Source organism: Balaenoptera ricei, chromosome 3 (genome assembly GCF_028023285.1).
Source record: "Balaenoptera ricei isolate mBalRic1 chromosome 3, mBalRic1.hap2, whole genome shotgun sequence".
Taxonomy (NCBI): Eukaryota; Metazoa; Chordata; class Mammalia; order Artiodactyla; family Balaenopteridae; genus Balaenoptera; species Balaenoptera ricei.
In genome coordinates, this window is record NC_082641.1 from 105404256 (window position 1) to 105418980 (window position 14725).

General features: G+C 39.2%; 1 protein-coding gene across 3 annotated transcripts in view; it reads left to right on the plus strand.

Annotated features, from left to right (window-relative positions):
• GRAMD2B (GRAM domain containing 2B) overlaps window positions 1–14725 on the plus strand; it is a 104770-nt gene that overhangs the window by 39419 nt on the left and 50626 nt on the right. The gene's annotated exons all lie outside the window — the stretch shown is intronic.

The window sequence follows — 14725 nt, forward strand, 5'->3', positions numbered from 1 at the left end:
AGGGAGGTCTGGGGCGCCTCTTCAGAGCTCCAAGCCACATCAAGAAGCAGCGCTCAACATTTATTCTAATTGTCTTACATCTTAATGACTTGGGTGAAGATGCAGCTGTCCCGTAGATGTCATCTGGTCACTAGCTTCACAAAGATGCGTTATTTTGTCATTCGATTCGGAGCGTGAGGGTGTTTTTTTTCCCCCATCCCCTTCACTGTTTCCCCTCACGAGAGAGGAAAAGTAGTGGAAAATATGAAATACGCTTTATCTCTCCCCCTCAAAGACTGCCTGCCTTTGTTGGGTACTTAACACAAACTTGTTATACGCTTTTTTTTTTTTTTGAGGGAGGGTGTGGGCGTGGGGTGAGGGAGCACTATGAACATAAAATAAAGCATCAGATATGGGGTTGTGACTATCCTCGTAAAAGATTCATGTGCGTAATAGGATTTGCACATTGTTTGACCTATAAACTCTTCTGGTTTAAGAAACTGAAAACTCAAATATTTGATCACAAGGATTAGCTTCCTGTAACGAGATGTATTTATTTATCTTACGTACTTTTTAAAATCCAGAAGTGTGGTTATTTATGTGATTGTTATTCCCAAACTTTTCTTTTAAAAAAGAAAAGAATCTTTAAGTGTTTGGTCATTTTCTATATCACTGTAACATTAAGTGAGACAGGTAAATATCTAAATAAGCCCAATTTTAATTTTTATGGTACCAAGCTGTTGGGTATCTAAAATGCTTTATTGCTACTAGTATAAAAAAGATGACAGATTTTTTTAATAGTAAAGATTCAATCCAAAAGAAAGAAAAAGATTTAAAAAATTCAATCCTCATCATTCATTATTTCAGCATTTACTCATTTTTTAAGAACACAGCCTGGTTCCACATAAAGACTTGTGTTTGTAAAAGCGTATTCCACCCATTTATTGAAGTTTGGGCCAACCTTTTAGAAAAAGAATAGCTTTTATTAGCTGCTTTGAATTGTGGTTTCAAAGGCTTTGGTCATATTCTCTTCAAGTGTCTGCTTTCCTCGGCTACCTCAGCATTGTCAACTTCAGCTGATGTTCTTTCCTCTCTACTGACTGAAAAAAAGATGATTGAGGAAAAATTGCTCTAGGTATAACTCTCACAAAATGTTCTTGTTTTCCTCACCCAGAAATAAAATCCTTACTTTATGCTAATAATTCAAGCCCAAGAAAAAGATGAACCAGCAAATGACATGTATTTCCTTAACCATTCTTTTATAAACTTTACCTCCCTGAAGAAGAGGTGCTGTGGCTAGTCAGGTCACCATTTCATAGATGTTTGAGGTGACAGGAGTGGTAAGTGGCGCTGGTAGGTCTGGAACCCAGGACTCTAAACTCCTGGATCAGAGCTCATCCAAAGGCACTGTTTATTTCCAGCTACACAAAGCAGAATGATTCAAGTCCACCCAACAGCTGTTAAGTTTTAAATCTTCCCATTCCCTCCCAGTCCTCAAGATACTCAGTCAAGGAGATCATTCTGATTGATTGAAGACATCTGCTATAGCATTAGACTAATTTTGTTAAATTAAAACTCTTTAGATGTTGAGAAAATAATTATGTAGAAGATACACACAACCACATTGAAGCTCAAGGCCCCGAACAGCCAGCCCTTCATTTGGAACATTCAGTTTCACAAAGTCATTTCAGTTCTACAAATGGGAATACCTACTCTTTGTTCAATAATGGTGGGCAATACAAGAATGAATGGGATTTGGTATCCGTCTTTCTGTAACTCCAAGAGCAGTGTTGACGGGAGCCATGTGTGTATATTACAGTACTTCAAGGGACGATGGTGGCCAGTGCCACATTAAACACACAAACAAGATATTATAAAAAGTTTGGCCTATAACTGAATCTTCTCCGCAGTTAGGATGTGTACCCATTTGGCAGTCTTTGGTTTATTGAGTCTTTGGTTTTTCCCCCACAAAGTGGTAATTCCCAGGCCTACTAAAGTCACTTCTGAAATTCCCAGGCCTACTAAAGTCACTTCTGATTCAATCTAAGATTTTAGACCCTCTTTTTTTCTGAGCTCTTAAACTCCTGCTTTGGTAACAGAATAAAAGTAATTTAAAGACACAGGTAGATACATTTTCACAGTGATATATTGGTGTGATAATTCCATATTTGAAATCATGTTGAGTAGCAAAATTTTTATGCTTGGAAACCCAGTCTAACTTGTCTGTTTTTTTTGTTTGTTTGTTTGTTTGTTTTTTTAACTTGTCTGTTTTGAATTTCATCTTAGGTTAATCATCACTAAGCTCAAAGTTGTTGAAGTCTGGGTGTCCCAAGGGACATTTTCTTCAAGAGTGTTAGAATGGCTTGCTCCTCACCATTCTCTGCATCTGTAACTTCACCCACATGGGCCTCATCACCTAGGACCTTAGCCTCTTAATTAATAATAGCTGCCAATTATGGAGAATGCTTGCTATGTGACAGGCTGTGTGCTCAACACTTAACGCATTCATTGTCATACAGAATCCGGTCGATACTATCATTATCTCCATTTTACAAGTAAGAACACTGAAATTCTGAGAAGTTAAGTAACTAGCCAGGCAGAGACACAGTTAATAAGAGAACAGCTCAAATTCAAGTCCAGGCCTCCTAACTCTAGAGCTTGACCTTGAATCTTTATCCCTCCTCCTATACGCTAGAATCTATGACGGCCCTCCATGACCTACTCTTAAAAAAAAGCCTCCTCTGCCAAGAATTTAAGACCCTTAATGATCTGGACACACATAGACCATTTCAACCCCGTTTCCTAGTCCTGGTCAGCTTGCACAGCCTCTGTAGCCAGACACACTAGCAGCCCTGGAAGTCAGAGGCGATAACGCAGGAGAATAAGGAACATGTGTGCCAAACGTAGTACTGAATCAGGTTCCCTCATTCTTCCCTCCTCCTCAGCTCTCTATTACTTTGCTCAAGCAGTGCCCTCTCTTCTCTCTCTTAAGATACTTCTGTAAATCAACTTGAGCTTTCCTTCATTTAAAGCCTCTCCTAATCACTGGCCATACTCTCCTCTCTCTTACCATTGCTCACCTTGTATGTATGTGGTCAGCCCAGAGAAGTTCGCTGCTACTACTATTACTATATATTAACAGTTAATGTTTATGTAACGTTTAGTGTGTACGAAATACTGCTCTAAGTTATTAACATATATTAATTCACATAGTAGTCCAGTGTACATTAGTTGACAAACAGAATAAGAGTTGCAGTTGGGGACTGATCTTGCATTGGAAGCAAGAGGAGCAAAGATGAATAATTATTGAGTATAGCTTGACTTCTTAGTGCTTGCTGAAGTCCAAACATTGAAAGTGACTAATTAGCAAGAAAATCTCTGTAAATTATCTATACATTATATATCTTTCCATATGTGTGTTTGTATATTTTTTTTCTTCTGTAATTCTAATTTCCAGCTCACCAACTCTGACAGATTACCCAGCATACTTTTTAATATAAACTTTGGGATAAGAAGAAAAAATTACAGCATTAGAAAACATTAAAATTATATTAAGGTAAAACAATCAGTTGAGGAGTTTGAAAAGATGGAGAAAAATAAATAGTGTTCTGGTTTTAAATGTTTTAAAAAGAAATTTAATGAACCAAATCAGCTCCATGGCTCAATGTTAATATCATTGGAAATTGCTGATTTGTCAAGGCAGTACAGAAAGAGATTAAGAATGCAGGCTCTAGGAAACTAGGATCTGAAGTCTGACTTTCCTGTCTCCTAGAAGTTTGACCCTGGTGAGTTGCTTAGCACTTCCCAGTTTCATTATCTGCAAAGAATAATAAAGTCATCTGTGGGAACTCCCTGGCCATCCAGTGGTTGGGACTCCACGCTTTCACTGCCGAGGGCGCAGGTTCAGTCCCTGGTCGCGGAACTAACATCCTGCAAGCTGTGCAGCACAGCCAAAAAATAAATAAATTTAATTAAGCCAGATGTTTCGATTAGGCTTGCCTTGAAGTTTAAATGCGAAATGTCAGAAATTCACTTCACCTAGTGCCTGACATGGTCAGCGCTCCATAAGCCATAGCTGTGGTGGTCCTCACTGTTGAAGGTCTGGTACTGTGGTAACCTAAATGGGAGGGAAGTCCAGAAGGGAGGGGATATCTGTATGTGTATGGCTGATTCATTTTGTTGTGCAGTGGAGGCCTACGCAACATTGTAAAGCAAGCATACTCCAATAAAAATTAATTTAAAAAACAACAAAAAAGAAAATGTAATTAAACAAAATCATCAAAATTCAAAAGGCCTAACTCTTAATAGTCGCAGGCACCAGTGTCCTAGGAAGTGAGCCTCTGTTCCATCAACTACACCTACAGGGCACTTTGACAGCCACTGAACATTTCCATGAATCCAACATGGCATCTTGGTTTTTAGTTTATGCTAAAAGGATCTCATGCCATAACTCTTTAGTGACCTACCAGCTTATTGAAATGTTGCTTACTGATTTGGTGTTCTCACATCTGTTGTCCGGTGCTTTTATCTCTGATCCATTGATTTCTACATCCTGCATCCTGGCGCTGAGCTTTTCTTTCATGGCTCCTCAACTTTAAACTGCTGAGTTGTTTCCATTTGCTAAACTTCAGTAGACCTCCCCTTCCACATCTTTCTAATTCTTTAAATGCCCAGCTTTAGGCATTTCACACATTTCCAAGTGGCATAAAGCACAGGTCCTGGAGACAGACTCTTCCACAGCCACCTGAATGACTGTTCTTCCTTCTTAAAGAAAAGAGCGTGTTTTTAACCATGCTCTTAAACTTGATCATTTACCCTTAGGAGAGAAGCAGAACCAACTTAATTAAACTCCATTCCCTAAGGTAAACTAGTTGATACATTCTCGTTGGTCATTCCACGTGTGTCAGAGTTGCCCACATTCATGATGGGACATGATGTCCCAAGAGGCAGATTATTTTTAACAGGTTTATTGAGACATATTTTACATAACATAGAATTTACCCATTTCAGGTGTACAATTCAATGACTTTGAGTAACATTACTGAGTGGTGCACCATCACCATACCCAGTTTTAGAACATTTTCACATCCTCTCTCCATTAAGATCCCTTGGGCCCATTTATACTAATTCCCATTAGTATGACATAAAATGTAGTTAAACAAAATAGTCAAAATTCACCCCCCACCCCAGCCCCAGGTAGTCACTAATCTATTTTCTATCTGTAAATTTCTCTTTTCTGGGCATGTCATATAAATGGAATCATATATAATATGCAGTCTCTTGTATCTGTCTTCTTTCACTTACCATCATGTTTTTGAGGTTCATCCATGAAGCAGCATATACCACTGGTTCATTCCTTTTCATTGCTGAATAGTATTCCACTATATGGATAGACCACTTTTTTTTGTTTTTTTGATTCCCATAGGTTTATTTTTTATTTATTTATTTTTTTTAAACATCTTTATTGGAGTATAATTGCTTTACAATGGTGTGTTAGTTTCTGCTTTATAACAAAGTGAATCAGTTATACATATACATATATCCCCATATCTCTTTCCTCTTGCATCTCCCTCCTTCCCACCTCTCTAGGTGGTCACAAAGCACCGAGCTGATCTCCCTGTGCTATGCAGCTGCTTCCCACTAGCTATCTATTTTATGTTTGGTAGTGTATATATGTCCATGCCACTCTCTCACTTTGTCACAGCTTACCCTTCCCCCTCCCCATATCCTCAAGTCCATTCTCTAGTAGGTCTGTGTCTTTATTCCCATCTTGCCCGTAGGTTCTTCATGACCTTTTTTTTTTTTTTTTTTAGATTCCATATATATGTGTTAGCATACTGTATTTGTTTTTCTCTTTCTGACTTACTTCACTGTGTATGACAGAGTCTAGGTCCATCCACCTCACTACAAATAACTGAATTTCGTTTCATTTTATGGCTGAGTAATATTAAATTGTATATATGTGCCACATCTTCTTTATCCATTCATCTGTTGATGGACACTTAGGTTGCTTCCATGTCCTGGCTATTGTAAATAGAGCTGCAATGAACATTTTGGTACATGACTCTTTTTGAATTATGGTTTTCTCAGGGTATATGCCCAGTAGTAGGATTGCTGGGTCGTATGGTAGTTCTATTTTTAGTTTTTTAAGGAACCTCCATACTGTTCTCCATAGTGGCTGTATCAATTTACATTCCCACCAACAGTACAAGAGGGTTACCTTTTCTCCACACCCTCTCCAGCATTTATTGTTTGTAGATTTTTTGATGATGGCCTTTCTGACAAGTGTGAGATGATATCTCATTGTAGTTTTGATTTGCATTTCTCTAATGATTAATGATGTTGAACATTCTTTCATGTGTTTGTTGGCAATCTGTATATCTTCTTTGGAGAAATGTCTGTTTAGGTCTTCGGCCCATTTTTGAATTGCGTTGTTTGTTTTTTTGATATTGAGCTGCATGAGCTGCTTGTAAATTTTGGAGATTAATCCTTTGTCAGTTGCTTCATTTGCAAATATTTTCTCCCATTCTGAGGGTTGTCTTTTCGCGGATAGACCACATTTTGTCTGTCTGTTCACTTGTTCATGAACATTTAGGTTGTCTCCACTTGTTGATTATGATGAATAATGTTGCTATGAATATTTGTGTGCAAGTCTTTGTATGGGCAGATGTTTTCATTTCTCTTGAGCATATACCTAGAAATGGGATTGCTGGATCATATGGTAATTCTATGTTTAACTTTTTGAGGAACTGGCAAACTGTTTTCCAAAGCAGCTATACCATTTTACATGCTCACCAGCAATGCATGAGGGCCCGTGCTGTAGATTTAAGAGAAAGTGCTTTCACATAGCAGGGAAATAAGATTGTAAACACCTTAAAGATAGGTCAGTACCTTACACTTTAGAACATAAATATCTGTTGAATTGTTGACTGAGTGAAATTCATACTTAGGGTTTTGAAAACTCCCTCAAACTGCAGTGTTAAAGATAACTCAGACTGTCATACTTGGGTACTGTTTTTACAAGCTCTTAAAATTTTGCATGAAACATTTGTTACTGTTTTTTTTTTTAAAGACAGAATAATACAAAGAAGAAAATTTTAAATGAGACCGTAATCTTCCCCCCATCTGTGCTGACATATTTTAAAGGCTAGAAAATTAAAACAACATAGATAGGTACAAAATGAAAAGGGAAGGTCTTCTTCCCATCTCCCACCTGACAGTTCCTTGTCTCAGGGGTAAACACTTGCCAAGGGTTTGGGTTTTGTTCTTATGCTCTTGTCATTTAAGGCCAGAATCAAGTTTTTTGTTGTTTTATTTTTCCTTAGAACCTCCACCTTCCAATATGCCTCTAAGTGTGTTGGGCTTGGCACAATGAAGCACCTTGTGAGGTTGTCAGGAATATTCAGTGTGATCCTACAGTATCTGGACTGCACACTGTAGGAGAGCTCAATAAATGGCAGACATTAATCCCATAAACCACTGTTTTCCCAGACTTCTTTGCAGAAGAATTATCTACCAATAAGTTGACCTACACAGTTTTAATATTGATGGATAAATAAATCCATCAGAACAGAGGTTTCTTAAGTGACCTTAGCCAGGTGGACTCAGAGTGTTAGACAGAAGGGCTGCTGTCTGACTGACCCATCCTCAAGTTACCGGTTCATCTTCTAATCTCTTCTGTGCCCCTGTCCAACCGGATGATCCTAGACAGGCCCCCAGTCAGATGAGGCAGCAGTAAATCTGGGCCACCCTGTGAACAACTAGATAGAAGTCACAGTAGTGATGAGACCTGTTTAAGAAGAGCAGAGACCAAAATGGAGAAACGGAAATGTGACATTGGAGACAAGGAGTAAGGAGATGGGGAGAGAATAGAAGAAAGTTAGAAAGAGAGGGGGGAAGATTGAGTCATATTGAAAAGATGAAGAAAAAAATGCTACTTCACCATTAACCTATGTGATCTCCCCCTTCTCTCCTGGCAGATGCTCCTCCTCGTCTCTCCCTGTGCTCTTCTGTGTCCTATCACTCAAATCTCAGGCACTGAGCTGGGTGGCTGACGTGCCTCTTCTTCCCCAGTGGAGATGCTGCCGTATATAAATGTTGGTGTTTTCTTTAAGTCCATATATGTCAGGCTTATGATTATATCTCCATAGTTGTTATCTTCTAGACTTTTCAAATTATGTCTTCCATCCTGTGCAATGAGTTAAAAACTGGGAAGAACCTCAGAAATACTCTAATTTTTGTGTCTTTTATTGTTAAGGATTATTATCTGAAAACAGTTACCTTGTGATCCTACAGATTATTTTGAAACCCCTAGTGTGTAGTGCTGTAAAAGCTGTATTGTGAGTTGAGTTGCCATATGTCAATGGTGAAGAAAAACTATTCATCATGACAACTTTTATTATCACTGTACTATTTCTATAATTCATTAGAAAATAGTTCCTCATTTGATCCTAACAACGTAAATGTTGTGCTGGATGCTTTGTATAACAAATAATGTGGTCCTCTGAGAGCCCATACAAACTGTCAAGAATATCTTTTCCCTCCCTCTTTCCCTTCCTCTCTTCTAAAGTTAGACTAGTTTTGATGTGAAGTTGGTAGATTTCTTATGCTTGTTCTTGATTTGATCAGAATCTTTTCTGAAATTTTTACAAAGAATCACATGTTTTCTAAACTCAAATTCTGAAATCACAAAATGTCACACCTTTCATGACATGAACCTGAGATGAGAGAATAATAAATGGCTTATGAGCTGGGAGAAAGGCAATATTTAACAGTTGATAAGGACCAGAGAGATTGGCTCATGTGTCAGCTGACATTTACTAAGTAGTTCTGTGTATTGGGCACCATGCTGAGTGCCATGGCAGTCACCAAGGTGAAGATGAGGCCTTTGCCCATAAGAAAAACAGAGTAGAGGAAAGGAATATTTTGTTTAGAGATTTGATCTTCTTTCAAAGAAGAAACTAGGTAGCTCCAGAAAATATATCAAACCAGGTAGCTTTGGAAAACATATCAAATATAGCAGTTGATATATTTAGATGAGATGAGGTAATATCATTGTTACATGCTCAACCATTGTTCAGTGTGCTTTTAAATATATACATGGAATGAGGTAGGTACAATTATCGTCATGTTTTGTGCATAACAGACACAGTGACTTGCCCAAGTTTATAACAGCTGTTGAAGTGTTGGAGCCAGAATTCAAATGCAGGCAGTCTACTCTGAACCAGGCTCCTAAAGTGATTAACTGTACAACCTCACTTGGGGTACAACGTCACTTGGGAAGAGTAAAGATGCAGAAGGCAAAGTGGCTCCCATTAGGTGTCTATGCATCCCTGCATAGGTCTCTTAACTTTTATAGGTCTGCTTTCTCATCTATAAAACCGAGACTCATTTCATTTCTTTCTACAGTTCTAACATTGAAAGGATTTCTAATGATCTATAGAGGACGGAGTGGAGAGAGCACCTTTAGCTACCAGTTGGACGCTGGTGCTTTCTCTGTGTACTGTCAGACACAGGTGCCTTTCTGGATGCTTTTGTCTTCATCTGTGCTCAGACCTGACCATAGGGAACTTTGTTTCAATTGCAGCGTTACATGGTGATTTGCACAGCAGTCATTCATGGATTCTAATTTTTTTTTTTTTTTAAACATCTTTATTGAAGTATAATTGCCTTACAATAGTGTGTTAGCTTCTGCTTTATAACAAAGTGAATCAGTTATACATATACAATATGTTCCCATTTCTCTTCCCTCTTGCATCTCCCTCCCTCCCACCCTCCCCATCCCACCCCTCTAGGTGGTCACAAAGCACCGAGCTGATCTCCCTGTGCTATGCGGCTGTTCATGGATTCTAATTTTTAAAAACCATGGCTGGGTTCTTCTTTGCACAAGTACAGAGTGTTTCTGTAAAGTAATGTGACCGATTTTGTTTTTAAAAACATGTGAATGTTGTTGTTGTTGTTTTTTAAAGTAGTCACCTAAGGGACCCAAGAACTTTTCCAAAAATGCTGCAGTTGCACAAAATCTTCTTGAAATTCTTCTTGCGGGGTACTTTCAGAGCCTGGAGCTCATTCTTTTTTTTTTAAGTCTGGCCAAGATTCATTAGGAAGCTTATTAGTCACAGTGAATAAAAAGCCATGAACAGAAGAACTGAGATCTCCAGATTCTGCCATTGGGCTTACAACACTAGTTAGAAGCTAATAAACATTAAGAATGTCCCAAGAGGAGTCTTATCTAAGTCCCAATCTTACCCCGACCAGGATACCCACAAACACAGAAACGATGCCCATGCTCTCCTCAGACTGCTTACCTGGTTAGCAGGAAAAAAGACCTTCTCCTCAAGCTATTAAACATCAGCAGGAGATTCCTGCTCTTCTAACTATAACCATGGGACGCTAGCGCACGACAGACAACTCCAAGCTGGGCAACTTGACAAGAATGTTGAAAGATGACAGGCAGAAGGAACAAGCAGGGACAAGTATTTCTAGGTGGACACCCTCCTCATGGTTAATACGAACACAGTGCTGAGGCTTCAGAAAGTTTACTGCAGCCCAGGAATCGTCTCCATTTAAAAAAACACAAAGTCACACAAAAATCCTGCCACAAAGCAACAAGACACTTGGGATCCCATGGCCACATTAACTGGGAAGGCAGGCATTATCCACGACTGCCAGATGCTGACCACCCCAAGACCCAATTTCTGCAGGGCCCTAGAGAACCACGATTGTCCCTCAGCACCCACACAACCCTTCCCGGGGGTGTGGCATCGTCCATAGCTCAGGTTTCTGCAGCAAGCCCCAAGGACAAAGCTTGGCAGAGGCCATGGCAGCCAACTCTCTCTGGAGCCCCATCACTCTTTGTCCTTCCCAACAGGATGTCGTACATCTTCACTGACACAATGCCTCTGTGGGAGCCTTGGCCAGCCCTTAGGAAGTAAAGTGTGTCTGTGGGGTAACCTGATGGACCCTGTGGTCAGCTGGGTTGGCCGATGAGGAGCTCATTCTTTGAGTAGTCATAAGGTTGGCAAATCCTCTTTGTTTGAGAATGAATTCAATGTTTGAAAACAGCCTGAAGCCAAATTTGATGAATAAGAATAGTTTAAACACCTTTAAACCATTCTATGGATAGGATCATTTTTGATCCAAAAGCAAGATGTGGCTATAAAATAATAAGACTGAGTTTCTGATGATACTTACAAACCAATTTCTACACTTCCAATTTAGGTTTATTACTTTGTAACCTGATTATGAAAACAGTAAAATGTGCTAGTTATTATGCTGTGCTAAAATCACTTTTCAGTGTTTATAAGATACCCAAGTAGGTGTTGGGCATGTCATGGCATTAAAAAATACTTTGAGGATACAAATGTAACATGTGATGACTTTTTTTGAGGCGTATGCCCTATGTAATATTATGGAAACAATTTTTTTAATAAATTTATTTATTTATTTTTGGCTGTGTTGGGTCTTCGTTGCTGCGCATGGGCTTTCTCCAGTTGCAGCGAGCGGGGGCTACACTTCGTTGCGGTGCACGGGCTTCTCACTGCGGTGGCTTCTCTTGTTGCAGAGCACGGGCTCTAGGCGCACAGGCTTCAGTAGTTGTGGCACGTTGGCTCAGTAGTTTTTGCGCACGGGCTTAGTTGCTTCGCGGCATGTGGGATCTTCCCGGATCAGGGCTCGAGCCCATGTCTCCTGCATTGACAGGAGGATTCTTAACCACTGCACCACCAGGGAAGTCCCAGAAAACAATTTTTGAAAAGAATTTCCGTGAGTTTAAGCAGTGAAGTAAGTGAAGGTTCAGCTATCACAATCATCCTGTTCTCTCTTCTATTTCATTACACACTATGGGAGTTTGTATACAAATTACATTTCTCTCAGGTCCCCTCCCCATATCCTAGTTTTATACCGGATGGACTTTTCCACTGGTATATGCAAGGCACTACTCCTGACTTTCCCATATGATAGCAATCAATTAGCTATGAAGCTAATGAAGCTTTCCTTTTTTTTTTTCCCCTATTCTAAGTGTTACCTGCTACTTAATATCTGTGAGCTGATTGGTCTACTACCTGATCAGTCCTGGAGCCTACTTAAAGACAAGCATATTTTCCTGTTCCCTTTTCTTGACTTTTTGGTTGGAATGCATTCCTTAGCATAGCATATCTCATTTCTGATTTTAATCCTGTATTGTTTGGTAACTTCTCTGTGACGTACCTCCACTCTTCTCTAATCCAGTGTAATTCAGCAAGCGTTTCTTAACCGCTTACTCTATACTAAGAACACATGGTTGACTGAGGTGTGAGCAACGCCCTTTAGGAGCTCCCGGTCTAGGGAGAGGAGAGCGGGACACACACACACACACACACACACACACAACTAATACTGTGTGATAAAAAATTCCACAATAATTATCAAATGCTAATAGAAATGGTGTAGGGCATGACCTCCAGACAGCTCCCTGGGAGATACTGAGGGTCATGTGTCAGACGCAGATTAGTCACTGAATTTGGGGCACCACGGTAAGGAGAGTTCCGGCTCACTTCTTCTCCTGCCTTCTAAGCAGTTTGTTTTTTTTGAGGTGAGCTGAGCTAAGTGGTGACATCTGAAGTGAGGTTGATGGGTAAGAAAGAATTTGGCCTCAACTGGAGGGAAAAATTATTCCAGGCAAGGGATGAACAAGGATAGGCTACTTGAAAGTCCAAATTCGTGTTTTTGATGAATCCTTAGGGGTCTGTGGCTAGACTGTTGACTGGTTGGGACAGGAGAGCAGAACACAGGAGGACCTGGATCCCCCATTCAGAATTCTCCTTGCTTGGCTCTCTTTGCTTCACTTCCGGCTTTGACTCTACTACTGATTCTTTGAAACTTTAGGGAAGTCGTTCTCTCTGGTCTTCAGTTTCCTCCTCTGTAAAGAGAGAGGGCTGAATGACCTGATTTGTTAGATCCCTTCCAACCTGAAGAGTATGAGTCTTTGAAGAAACTGCCCTATTTCTCTGTGCTCTTCTATAGCCTTTGTGTAAAGAATTCTTTCAGGCTGAACAAACTGAGGAAAGTGTTTTGAATATGAATAGAATCCTTGCTTTCTGACTTGGTTTGGCCTCTTTTATTATTATTATTTTTGCTTTTATTTCTTCTCCTTGGTAAACTTATACCTGGTTAAGGCGGGACTGCCGCTGGAACATACCTCAACTCTCCTCTTATGTATTTGTAGATACATATCAGCATTCACATTGCATTTGGACAACTCTGCTTTGCCCCTTGGCTGCAGGTGACAGGGCCACAATGCCTTCTGGACAACTCATAGTAGAAAGGTCTAAGCAAGTAACAATTTTAAACCTATAACACAAATGGGGAGCAAATTCATTATCAATGGAATTGCAGGTTTCTCTGGTATACTTCAGGTATGAAAATAAACATATATTCCATTTGAATACAGAATACAATTTAAAGTTAAAAGGCATACATATAACTGATTCACTTTGCTGTACAGCAGAAACTAACACAACATTGTAAAGCAACTATACTCCAATAAAAATTAATTTAAAAAAATAAAGTTAAAAAGCCCTTTTCCTCAGATTTGAAGTCGGGGATACTAGCTTACCACTTCAACTTAATAATTATTATAGCATTTATAAAGCACTTTATATTCTTTAAAGTACTTTTATTTATATCAAAGGTTGGAATTTAACACATTTTTTGAGGACCTACTATTGTTAAGCACTATAGTATGTTACAGGGATATTAGGATGTATTAGACGTGGATCTTGCCCTCAAGAACATTACAGCATATTTCACTATAACTTGAGCAATATCTTACCATGACATTAAATATGAATTTCAGTCTATTGTGATAAATAAGAATATGTACAGGCATTTTAAGAGAATAGTGGAGAAGCATCCAGCCCAGGGTGGGGATTGAGTAAAAGGCTTCTTAGAAGAAATGATGATACCTAAATTTTGAAGGAGGAATAGGAGTTAGCCAAAAAAAAAAAAAGGTCATTTTATCCAGAAAGAATAGCCTAAATGAAGACACAGTGATGTGAAACAGCCTGGTGATTATGGAGAACTAATATTACTAGAACATAAGTTATATATTGAGTAGCAGTACCTGAGCAGGTGCAATGCATTGGAGGAAGGTTACAGAGGACGACCTTTTATGCCATGAGAAGGAGCTTGGTCTTAGCTATAAGACATAGGGAGTCACTGAAGGGATGTGATAAAGTCAGGTTTGAGTTTTTTCAGAAATGAGTCCAGTAGCAAGGTTTAAGATAGATTTGATGGAGAACAAAATAGGAAGCAGGGATTAGCTGTCTGTGAAATAATCCAAATGAGATTGTTTCAGTAGGAAAAATGGGAGAATAGGTTTGAGAAATGTCAAAGGGATAAAATTGGAAGAACCAGGTGATGGATTGGATTGACGGAGAGAGGAAGGTAGAATGACCCTTAGTTTCTCTCTCCAGGAAAGCTGCATGGATTGTGATGCCATTAATTAAACCATGGAACATAGGAGGAAAAGGAGATTTAGGGTCTAAAATGATGGTTTCCCTTTTATAAAAATTGAGATTGGGATGGAGGTGTGTGCTGTAATAAGAAATATATTTGGTCTTTGTCCCCAATTCCTGGCACAGAGTTCCTAGAATTGGAATTTCCTGAGTGCTAAGAAGGAGTGTCTCTTGTTATTCATAATGACCCCTTTTGATCACACCTGAGTTTATACTAATGAGATGGTTCAGGGTAGAACCCTTAGATAGCC